At 31.1% G+C, this 12,131-nt stretch overlaps 1 long non-coding RNA gene across 1 annotated transcript; it reads left to right on the top strand.

Moving 5' to 3' along the window:
* The first annotated feature begins 6,334 nt into the window (after positions 1-6,334).
* LOC124897100 lies at positions 6,335-7,822 on the top strand. Its single transcript, XR_007053702.1, has 3 exons — positions 6,335-6,564; positions 7,151-7,210; positions 7,301-7,822. It is a non-coding gene; the product is annotated as an uncharacterized LOC124897100 (long non-coding RNA).
* Positions 7,823-12,131: the final 4,309 nt, after the last annotated feature.

Here is a 12,131-nt window from a genome sequence, read left to right as displayed (position 1 = left end):
GAGGGAGACAGTGAATGTGTCTCCATATGTCAATAGTCCATGATGGGGACACTCTAAAAATTGATTTATTATTCCCAATTACCTATTGCTACCTCCCTCAAGGGAACACGCTGAATTGACCTGCATTTTCCAATTTCAAATTATTCCATTCAAAGAGGAAAGAAAAGAAGGGTCGGAGCCAAGATCTTAAGTTTACAAGTTTAGGATTTTAATTTCTTGAATTTTAGAAATATAATAAATTTCTTAAGATAAATATAAAATTATATCAAAATTACTATCTTCGATCGAACCATAATCAAAAGCCTAGATCTGGCCCAGAGATTATTAGTTAATGAAAGACTAAAGACTAAACTACCCAACTAGACCAATAGATCATGGACATACACAACACTAGTTTGATATGAATCCCCTAAAGGCGCCAAGCGTGGATGGTATGACTCATTTTTTCTTTCAAAAGTATTGAAATATTTTATCAAGAGATATTTGTGAAGCGGTTAAAAATTTCTTTCGTTCAGGACGTCTAATTCACTCTTGAAATCAGACTCTTATTACATTAATTTCAAAAATTAAGAATCCTAGCGATATTAGCCAGTATAGACCCATTAGCTTGTGTTCATCGGTTTATAAAATTATTTCTAAGATTATAGTTGCAAGAATCAAAAGATACCTTCCTACTATTATTTTTCCTAACCAGTCGGCTTTTATTGGCAAAAGGCAGATTGTGGACAATGTGATTATAATCCATGAGTTCATTCATATGTTGAAAAATAAAAGGCGAGGCAAGGATAAGTATATGGCTCTAAAGTTAGATATGGCCAAAGCGTACGACCGAGTGGAATGGACTTATTTACAAAAACTAATGACAAAAATGAATTTTCATGAAACTTTGGTTAGGTGGATTATGCAATGTGTCACTATCCCTACTTATCAATTTAATATTAATGGGGAGACAGCGGGGGAAGTGATTCCTACAAGAGGCTTAAGACAACGAGATCCTTTATCTCCGTATTTATTTCTAATATGTGCGGAAGGTTTATCTAGAATATTAAACCAAGGGGAAGCGAATGGAGATATTCAAGGGTTAAGTTTGATTAGGAGTGGACCGACGGTTGATCATTTATTTTTTGCTGATTATTTCTTTATATTTTGTAATGCTAATATTCAAAATGCTTCGAATATTTCTGATATTCTTAAAAAATATGAAGATTATTCGGGTCAAAAGGTTAACCTATCTAAATCAACTATATTCTTTAGTAAAAATACTCCTGAAAATGAAAAGGATGAAATTATCGCAGCAATAGGACAGCTAAGATCTACTGAGCTTGGGATGTATTTAGGTTTACCGATAGTAGTAGGAAAAAAAAAAGAATGTTGAATTTTATGAAGGATAGAGTTAAAGCTAAAATCAAAGGTTGGAAACATAATTTCTTGAGCCCTGCTGGAAAGGAAGTAATGCTTAAATCCGTTTAATCAGCGATACCGTCTTATGCTTTATCATGTTTTCAATTCCCTGATAATTTGAATAAGGAGATTACTACTATTTTTTCTAATTTTTGGTGGGGACAAGATGAGAGTAGGAGAAAAATGCATTTTGAAAAATGGGAGAACCTTTGTATTGCTAAATCGTATGGGGGTATAGAATTTAGAGAGTTAAAATCGTTCAACCAGGCTCTGTTGGCAAAACTAGTTTGGAGAATCTTAACTCAGAAAGATTCTCTTATTTTTAGAATTCTTAAAAGTATTTTCAAAATACTTCATTCCTCAAAGCTACTTCATCTTGTACTAGCTCTTGGGTATGGAAAAACATCATTTGGGGAAGAAACCTATTACAAAAAGGTATTAGATGGAGGGTGAAATCCGGAGATAGTATTAAGGTTTGGATTGACCCTTGGATACCCAACGCCTGTGGCTTCAAACCTAGGTTCTCTCAATCTCAAATGGATTTAGAATTACAAGTGAATGACCTTATTGACCATAAAAATCACACTTGGAAGCTTCAAGAACTTAAGAAGAGGTTTGCTATAGAGGATATCAATGACATTTTTTCTATCCCGATCTCTAGTACCGAATCTCCAGATAGAACTATTTGGCATCACACAAAGTCGAAAATCTATGAAATGAAATCTGGTTATCATTTGGCGAGGAAAATTTATAGAAGTAGTATATCCAATAACGGTAGAACTCAATCTAGTTATCAGTTTTTTTCTAAAAAGTTTTGAATTTTTTTATGGTCTATGAATGTTAAAAATAAGTATAAATATTTCATTCGTAAATGTATCCTGAATGTGCTTCCTGTGAATGATGTTATTTCTAAAAGGCTAAAAAATAATTATGATGTCAGTAAGAGTTGTGGTGAGGATAGTGAAACTATTGAACATATGTTTTTTAGATGTCCGAAGGCTTAGATGGTATGAAAAATTTGCCCTATTAAATGGCCAAACATCGAAAATATTACAGATTTTGCTAGATGGTGGAAATAGCTATTTGATAATACTAATCATTATCCTGATTCTATTGAGCTTATTAAATTAAGTGTATCTATAATGTGGCAAGTTTGAAAGGCTAGAAACGATAGGAACTTTAATGGTGTAATCTCTGAATCTAATGAAATTACACAAGACACTTTTGGATTTTCAGGAATATGAAAGTAATTCACTTGCTATGCCTTCTCTCACATTAGGTCCTGACCATACTATTAATAATGCAATTATTGTAGCACAAGATTTTGTGATTATGTTTGCAAATGCTAGATTACAAAAGGAGAAAAATATGGCAAGCATTGGAATGACAGTTGTGGATAGCTCTGAAAATTTGCTTCAAGCCCTTGGCTCCCTAATTCAATTTGTTAGGAAGACCATTATTGCAGAAGCGCTTGCAATACGGACTGCATTGGGAAAAGCTCAAGAAAATGGATGGACAAAGGTGCAGATCTTATTAGACACAAAAAATATAGTGGATATGGTTATGAAGAGAAGTGTAGCTTCATGAGAGATAGATACCACGTGCGAAGATATATGAAAGCTAATAAGGATGTTTGAGGAAGTTTCAATTATATATATTCCTAGATCTTGGAATATGGTAGCGCACAATATGGTAAAATTTTCTCTTACATTGTTAAACAAATTAGTATGGACCTCTTATTTTCCTTGTTGGGTTGTCAAAGATGCTTCTTCATTTTTTAACTCTTTAAGTTCGGCTTTACATTAATAAAATAAAGATATAGATTGAAAAAAATATATTTAATTTGTTGTTCGAAAAGTTATTATATAGTGTTATTTTAAAATTTATTTTATACTACATAAAGATTTTTTTTCTTTTTAATTCAATAGTTTAAATCCAGATATTGTTACTCTCCGTATCCTTTTTAAAACATTATATGCAATAACATATTCAATGTAGTCCAGTGAAGTAAGATTTGATTTTTTTTCGCATTATATCTCACATAAAATAACATATAAATTTCTGCATAACTTATACATGCATCACTAATGTTGGAAAGTAAATTATTAACCAACCAAAGTATAAGATATTATGAATTATACGCAACATTATATTATATTGGTAACTAAACAAAGTATTACCAAAGTTGAATTGTATGCATAGTAATATGGGCAAATAATATAAATTTCACTAATTTGCTTCTTAATTACATTTTCTTTCGGTTTTCTTATTTATTTTTTTTCTCTCGATTTTTAATTATTCATATACATAACTGGACGGCAATATACATTACTGTTATGTATCTAAACTAACTAATTTTACGATAATTAAGTAAATAAAATATTTACATTAAATACATAACACAATTAACTCTATATTTATAGAATTTGGATTAATGGATTCCTTAAATTCAGTAACAACTTTTCAATTTCAAAATTTTAAAAGATCAAATCAATTTCAACGATCAAAATTAGAGATTGAGGAATCTCGGGTTGATTTCAGCAATTGCATCCCTTGTGATAATATACAATGCAAATCAATAATAGTTTGATATGTAACAAAACTTAAATAATTTTTTTCAAAATTTGAAAACATAAAACAATGCTTAATATTCATGCATAATATTCTTTCATATACATAACAATGCTATGCAATATGTATATAGGCCGAAATAAACATACCTCAATTTGTCTAACAGAACCATATACAGAACCATATACACCCGAATAGCATCCCTTGTAATAATATACAATGCAAATCAATAATAGTTTAATATGTAACAAAACTTAAACAATTTTTTTCAAAATTTGAAAACATAAAACAATGCTTAATATTCATGCATAATATTCTTTCATATACATAACAATGCTATGCAATATGTATATAGGCCGAAATAAAAACACCTCAATTTGTCTAACAGAACCATATACAGAACCATATACACCCGAATAGCATCCCTTGTAATAATATACAATGCAAATCAATAATAGTTTAATATGTAATTTTTTTTCAAAATTTGAAAACATAAAACAATGCTTAATATTCATGCATAATATTCTTTCATATACATAACAACTATGCAATATGTATATAGGCCGAAATAAAAACACCTCAATTTGTCTAACAGAACTATATACAAAATTGTGCCACGTGTAAAACTGTTAATGCATAACATATGCATAACTCTGTAATGTATATGTTCTAAAAATACAACAGTCCAAAAATGTCTATTTCAACACATGTACATAACAGAATTATGTATATGGGTTGATACACATAACCGTGTTATGTATAACACTGTTAATGCATCCCATACACATAACTCTGATAAACAACCCATCAGTATTTGTTTCACCAAATATGCATAGCAAATTTAAGTATATGAGCTCATATACATAGTAATTTTATGTATATGAGATGAAGTAACAACAAATTTCATACATATGTATATGGTATGACATAAAACTCTTGGCAATGTCAATTTCATACATATACACACTTTTATTTTTCTTTCAACAAGAATGATATCACCAGTAACAATCCGAACTTTTTTGTGCATCTTACCACGTATAAGATAAAGACGTTTAGTACCATCAATACATCTTCCTTGTCTGTGTCAAAATATTGATCAAACTTAACCTCCGCAGAGCTACAACAATCCTCCAATCACCGACCTTAATTTAAGATTTTCAAAATCGATTGATTCAAATCACAACAAAAACACGCACACACAAAATTAAATAACACATAACAAAAAGAGAAAAATTCTCAAAATTATACCTGAATTTAGCAACAAAAATGTATAGATATATTGGGAAACAAATACTAGTTCAAAAATATATAAAGAGGTAATTTGCTTCTTCATTATTTTCCTTGATTTTAGTCACTCTTTGAGGAACATTAAGAGTAAGAAAAAGGTAGGTGAGACATGTAGTATATGAATTATAGAGAGAGAAATTGTAAAAATATAATATTTGTAATTGTTTTTGAGATTTGAAATATTGTGTAATAATAGAAAGTAAAGTTGCATTTTTAAGTAATTTACCCAAGTAATATACACCTTGTGCACCCAACCAAACGGGCCTATAAAGTTCCAATTTTGTTTGATTAAAAATGGGCTTGGACTGTCACATTTCCAGTCCAAACCTATTCAAAACCTTAATTGATACTACAACACCAACACATCTGATGCACTTCCACACGTGAAAGAAAAGTTCTAATTCTACAGTTTACCAACCAACTAAATCGGACGAAATGAAAGTGATAGTAACAAGAATAAATTGGAAAATCACTACCCTATAATATTTGCAGGAGTTCGAAAATGATGAGGACACAAATATGCAGCGCAATCCTCAGGGCTTTTACCTTGCATGATGGGTAAAAGTTGAAGAAATTCACAATTTTGAATTGGAATCTTAATTTACTTATTTCTGAAACGAGAAAAATTATCAAAATGGTCTCTAATGTATGAGTTTTGTTTCCATTTTGATCATATAAACATAATGAAAATGATACCTATTGTACCATAAAAAGTGATTAATTTGACTCTACATCTTATAGGCTCTTTTTTAAAAAATCAAAATAAATGAAAGCTTTCCCCACATTATATGCAAACTCTAGGCTTCCTGCCTTCCTTTAATACTATATTTACCATAAAATTACAATTTTCTTCAAGCTTTTATCCCTACTTCAGAAGTTTTCCCATGGCTCTTTCAAGTTAGAAATTCTGAAATCGAATTGAGCAATAAAAGAAAAAATATTTGCTTTGTAGTTGATAGTTCACGTGCAATGCATTTGTTGGAGGGCATTTGTCTTACATGACAAATTCAACAATCTTGATTCCACCTTGTAAATATTGAACCTCTTTTATTTTGTAAATATTGAACCTCTTTTATTTTCTAATAAATGGCCCAACAAGCCAACTCTTTGATGAAAAAGAAAAAAAAAACAATCTTGATTCCTGAGGACTCTATTAATGTGGCGATAACAATGTTCGATCTTCATAAACTAATTAAGAACCACACATCATCACTGTTTTCCCTATAAGCAGGTTGAGCTTGACGATTCATGATTCCGATTTTGCCACACATCAATCAACGCAGCAAGAATATCATACACCAGTTGGTATTGAAAACATAAACTTACTCCTTCCAAAATAAGGGAATAAATGACTTCTACTTTTTAAGAGTTGTTTTTATCATTCTCAGAAAACTTATCTCCTCGAAGAATAAAGAGTTCCGAAAAAGCTTTATCTCCCTTTACTTGTAAGGGAGAGTCTCCCTCGTTTATGCATTCCTAGTTTACTTGTACTTGAGAGGTTTCCTCTTTCTTAGGTATTTAGTTTCTAGGTTTCTTTCTAGCAGTGGAGGTGATAGTCCTTATTAGGATAGTTGACTTATGACCAACCTTAGGATAGAGGTAAAGTTTTATGTCCCCTCCTTGTACTTTCTACCTTTTATTTATGATAAGGCTTGGGGGTGTGTGGCTCTACCTTTGATCGCCATGTGAGGCAGTGGCGGATTCAGAATTTAGGCGTCGTGGGTGTTTAAGAGGTTCAAATACATATATTGACACCCAAAGCTTTAAGATTCCACATGGAAATCAAAGCACTCAGCTATCTTCTTGGTTTCACGGGTGCTTGTTTTCTATCTTATACAATTTTTTATACATTTCTTATATAATTATACCTATTCTGCATCGTGTTTAACAGCTGCTGCAGAACCACAATTTTCCACCTGGGTCCAGTCCTGACGGGAGGTGAGAGCCTCAGGTAAGGTCCATTTAACAAAAAAAAAAAAATCCTAAATCCTGAACCAAATTTAGCTTGGCATCGAGATGTAATTGTTGTGCCATGTTGTAGGAGGAAATGTTTGGCCACGTATTCCATAATGTATCCACTATTAAAAGAATTTGGGAATATTTTAATTCCTATGCAAGCATATCCACAGGAGGTTTACAACTTCAGCAGGTTATTCTTCAATGATGGACGACTAATGTTCTTTCTAGACTCGAACCAATATTTTAGCCAGTTTCGACCATTATTATTTGGAGGTTGTGGAAGAAAAGGAATAGCAACAAGCACGGAGAGAATAGCAACAAGCACGGAGAGAAGGTTACTCAGGTGCGTTGGAATTTACCTTCAGATAATTGGTTAAAATTAAACATGGATGGATTGTGCAGAGGTAATCTAGGTAGAAGGTCTTATGCTTTTTGTATTAGAGATCTTCTTGGTGATTTGGTATATGCAGAAGCAAAGGAAATCAGAGAAGGCACAAACATATTTTCAGAGACTACAACAATTCTAGAGGCTAGCTGCTAGATATTGTGTAGCTCATAACTTGTTTAATTTGATATTAGAAACTGATTCTTTATTTTTGAAAAATACAATTAATGATACTTGGAAGATGCCATGGAGTTTAGCTGCTAAATTGGAGGAAATAGGTGAGCTACTGGATAATCTAAATGTCGACCTAATTCATTTTATAAGGAAATGAAACCAGCTTGCGAACTATTTGGCAAATAATTCACTTTGTTGGTGTAATATACCACATTTATAATAAATGATTACAGTTGAAATTAAATTAACAAAAATAAAAAAATTAAAACAATCTTCTTCTTGGTTGAGGTGCGGATATCAGGTGCGGATATCTCACTTTCTTTAAGGAGATTCAAGCTCACTGCAACATAATCTACACCGATTCAACAGTATATCTCTTGATTTATCCCCTTCAGGATAACAGCCCATCAACGATGTACAACTCAAGCAATTCCGAATTAATTGAAGAGTTCAAAACTCCACCATAAGAACACCTTCCTTCAACATATATTTACTCTCTTTGTACAGTGAATATAGTTAAAGACTTAAAATATTTTCTTTGTCTCAATTCTCTCTTTTACTAATATATTAATTCTTTTTTGGTATAGTGAATATAGTTGAAGACTTAGAATTTTTTTTTGTCTCAACTCTTTCTTTCACTTCACATATTTTTCTTCTACTCATCAAAGGAAGAAACACAACGATTTATAGGTGATGAATTTTTTGGTGTATTGAATAGGAAGAATGTGGTGTAGTAAAGTGGGTACATGAATGGTTGGATGTTACATGAGTTACAAGCATAATTACATAGTATAATGGTCAAATAAAGATTTAGTGGTTATAGGAGTTTCAAGAAACTCATGGCCACATTCTTCCACTAACAAATATAAGTAATAATACTCATAATACACAAATTACATCCACTAATATATGCACTTAATATATTAATTTAATAATAAAATACATATATACCAACATTTTCCCACTCATTTTAATATTAAATTATGAGAGTTCACCAATTTAGTTGAAGGTAGACTATTGTGCATAATGAAGGTGTGCTCTGCATTTAGTAAAACAATAAACTTTACTCCAAAGTCAGTTGTGGTCTCAGACTTGAACTATGACTGCTTAAGGGAAATAAAGTATTACTGCCTATACACGATATTTAAGGTGTTGACATAAGCTTTAATAGCCAGCACATTACGGCCATGTGCTATCCTGATTTTTCATGAGAGTTTTTGAGAATAAGCCACATTCTCATAGGAAGCGACTTACTTCGACTCTCACATAGGTGAAATTTGTCAAGGGTGGTCCTGTAATTTCGACACTCCACTCAATAAGAGATACACAATTTCATTAAGAGTTCTTAGACTCAACCTTTACAATTCATATACAGGAACAAATGTACTCACACCTTAGGAAGGATTAATCAACAGTGCATCTCACACCAAGTTATAATATGATTTGTTCTTCCCATTGAACTTAGTTATAGGATCTCTAGTCCCCAGGTTGAGTTTCCTCATATATGACTCATGATTTTTTATAGACTTCCTTCCTTCTCCTTGATGCATTTCAGACCCTTTATCTTGTCAAGACCTTGCTTAATTTATCTGCAAGATAATCACATAATTTGACATACTCAAAAGTAGTGGTACCACTTGTCAAATATAATATCACAATATTTTTTATTCTCAGGTGTCTGAATTTACTGTTGTAATAACAACTTCAAACTTTATAATAATAATAATGCTATCACAATAACTCAAAATTAGAGAAATCAATTTCTCAATATAAAGTGATTGATCAATTCACTTTTTCACTAGTTGAAGCTAAAATAGTTAGTTCAACCTCCATGATTGAGTTAGCACAACATAAGTTATTTCTTCATTTCAGTAAATAGCACCAAGTTGTTTTTTTCATTTGCATCAAAAATACTTTTAAGTACAACAAGATTTATTTTAATAAAACAAGCTACAACTTTTTTCAAGTAAATATACCCAATTAGCTTGTAATAACCTACTTAAGTACTTTTACCAATTTCAGCCAAATGCAACTAGGCACATGTCTCATATTTTATTAGGCTAGTAAACTCTTTTTTTTTCACATCACTTTCACATATTTGAATCAAAAGAAGTTGCATGACTCATATAATGAATAAACTGTATTTCACAATTTTTCTTTTTCACCATAATATGACATGTCAAGGAAAAGTTCATCACATAATTTAGGTATTTTTATTCCAAGAATGAAATTTATCTCACCTAAATATTTAATGTCAAATGACTACTCAATATTTTTTATTGTTTCTTTGCTAATATGCTAGAGCCAAATACAAAGACATCAAGTTATATACAAATTAATAATGACATGTGATTTACTCCAACAATAATTATGCACTTATAACACTTTTTTAACCCATTCTCAAAAGTGCAAATACCACAATTTTGTGGTGATTTTTTCCTCATTTCATTAGCCCCCACTATTTTGAGCATTTGAAATACCACTTATGTTTATGAAAAGTAGTATCATTTTATTCAAAATAAAAGATTAGGTAAATTTTTTTTTTAACCTTTTCTCCACAGCAAGAAGAATTTTTTTAACCTTTCATCCCCTTGAGTTGAGCAAGTAGAAAGATACTTTACTTGTTATCTCTTCTCTTCCATTTGTTGAAGAGACATGATGTTGAGATGTTGAGGCCTCTCATCTTGATATCCGCGATTTTTCAAACTGTAACAAAACATGAGTCTCCTTAAAATTGATGGTGTAATATACCACATTTACAATAAATGATTACAGTTGAAATAAAATTAACAAAAATGAAGAAATTAAAACAATCTTCTTCTTGGCTGAGGCGCGGATGTCTCACTTTTTTTAAGGAGATTCAAACCCACTGCGGCATAATCTACACCGATCCAGCAATATATCTCTTGACTTGTTCCCTCAAGGATACAATAGCCCATCAACGATGTACAACTTAAGCAACTCCGGATTAGTTGAAGAGTTCAAAGCCCCACCATAAGAACACCTTCCTTCAACATATATTTACTCTCTTTGTATAGTGAATATAGTTAAAGACTTAGAATATTTTCTTTGTCTCAACTCTTAGTTGAAGAATCCAAAGCTCCACCATAAGAACACCTTCCTTCAACATATATTTACTCTCTTTGTATAGTGAATATAGTTAAAGACTTAGAATATTTTCTTTGTCTCAACTCTCTTTTTCACTAATATATTTATTCTTTTTTGGTATAGTGAATATAGTTGAAGACTTAAAAATTTTCTTTGTCTCAACTCTCTCTTTCACTTCACATCTTTTTCTTCTACTCATCAAAGAAAGAAACACAACTATTTATAGGTGATGAATTCATTCATGTATTGAATAAGAAGAATGTGGTATAGTCAAATGGGTATATGAATAGTTGGATGTTACATGAGTTACAAGCATAATTACATAGTATAATAGGCAAATAGGACTTAGTGTTTATAGGAGTTTCAAGAAACTCATGACCACATTATTCCACTAACAAATGTAAGTAATAATACTCATAATACACAATTTATATCCACTAACATATGCACTTAATACATTAATTTAGTAATAAAATGCATATACACTAAGTCTGTCAAAGGGTCCGGGCCGGGTCAACCCGGAACCGACCTATGTTAATTTACCAGGTCTTGGGCCGGCCCGATTTCAGGCTTGCTTAAACCGACCGGTCCGGTATCGGGCCCAACAATTTTTTTTTAAAAACAAGCTAGGACCGGCTCATTATACTTAGATCGGTCCAACCCGGGTTAACCCGGTCAAACCTACAAAAAAAGATTAAAATTTATAAGTTTTTTCTCAAATATGCACTATATATACCCACCTATATACATTTTAAATACGCTAAATAATATACACACAATATATATACACTATATATACACTACATTAAAACTTAGAAAACATATACACATATACACATGTATACGTTAAAACTTAAATATATATACTACTTTAGGGTGTATATAAATATGTACACATATATACGTACGATTACGATATAATATATGTACTACTTTAAATAATATTCATACAACATATACACACTATATATATACTACTTTATAAAATATATACACTTGTATATGTTAAATATATATTACTTTAGAGTCTATAGAAAATATACACATATATATGCGTACCATACAATATATGTACTACTTCAAATAATATAGACACAATATATATACATTATATATATACTGCTTTAGAAAATATATACACATGTATACGTTACATATATATACTACTTTAGAGTGTATACAAAATATGTACACATGTATTACGATTTAGAGACAATAGAAAATATGCTACTTAATACTCCCTCCG

Source organism: Capsicum annuum, chromosome 3 (assembly GCF_002878395.1).
Source record: "Capsicum annuum cultivar UCD-10X-F1 chromosome 3, UCD10Xv1.1, whole genome shotgun sequence".
NCBI classification, from domain to species: Eukaryota; Viridiplantae; Streptophyta; class Magnoliopsida; order Solanales; family Solanaceae; genus Capsicum; species Capsicum annuum.
Note: the sequence above shows the minus strand (reverse complement) of the source record. Positions and strands in the feature narration are given on the sequence as shown.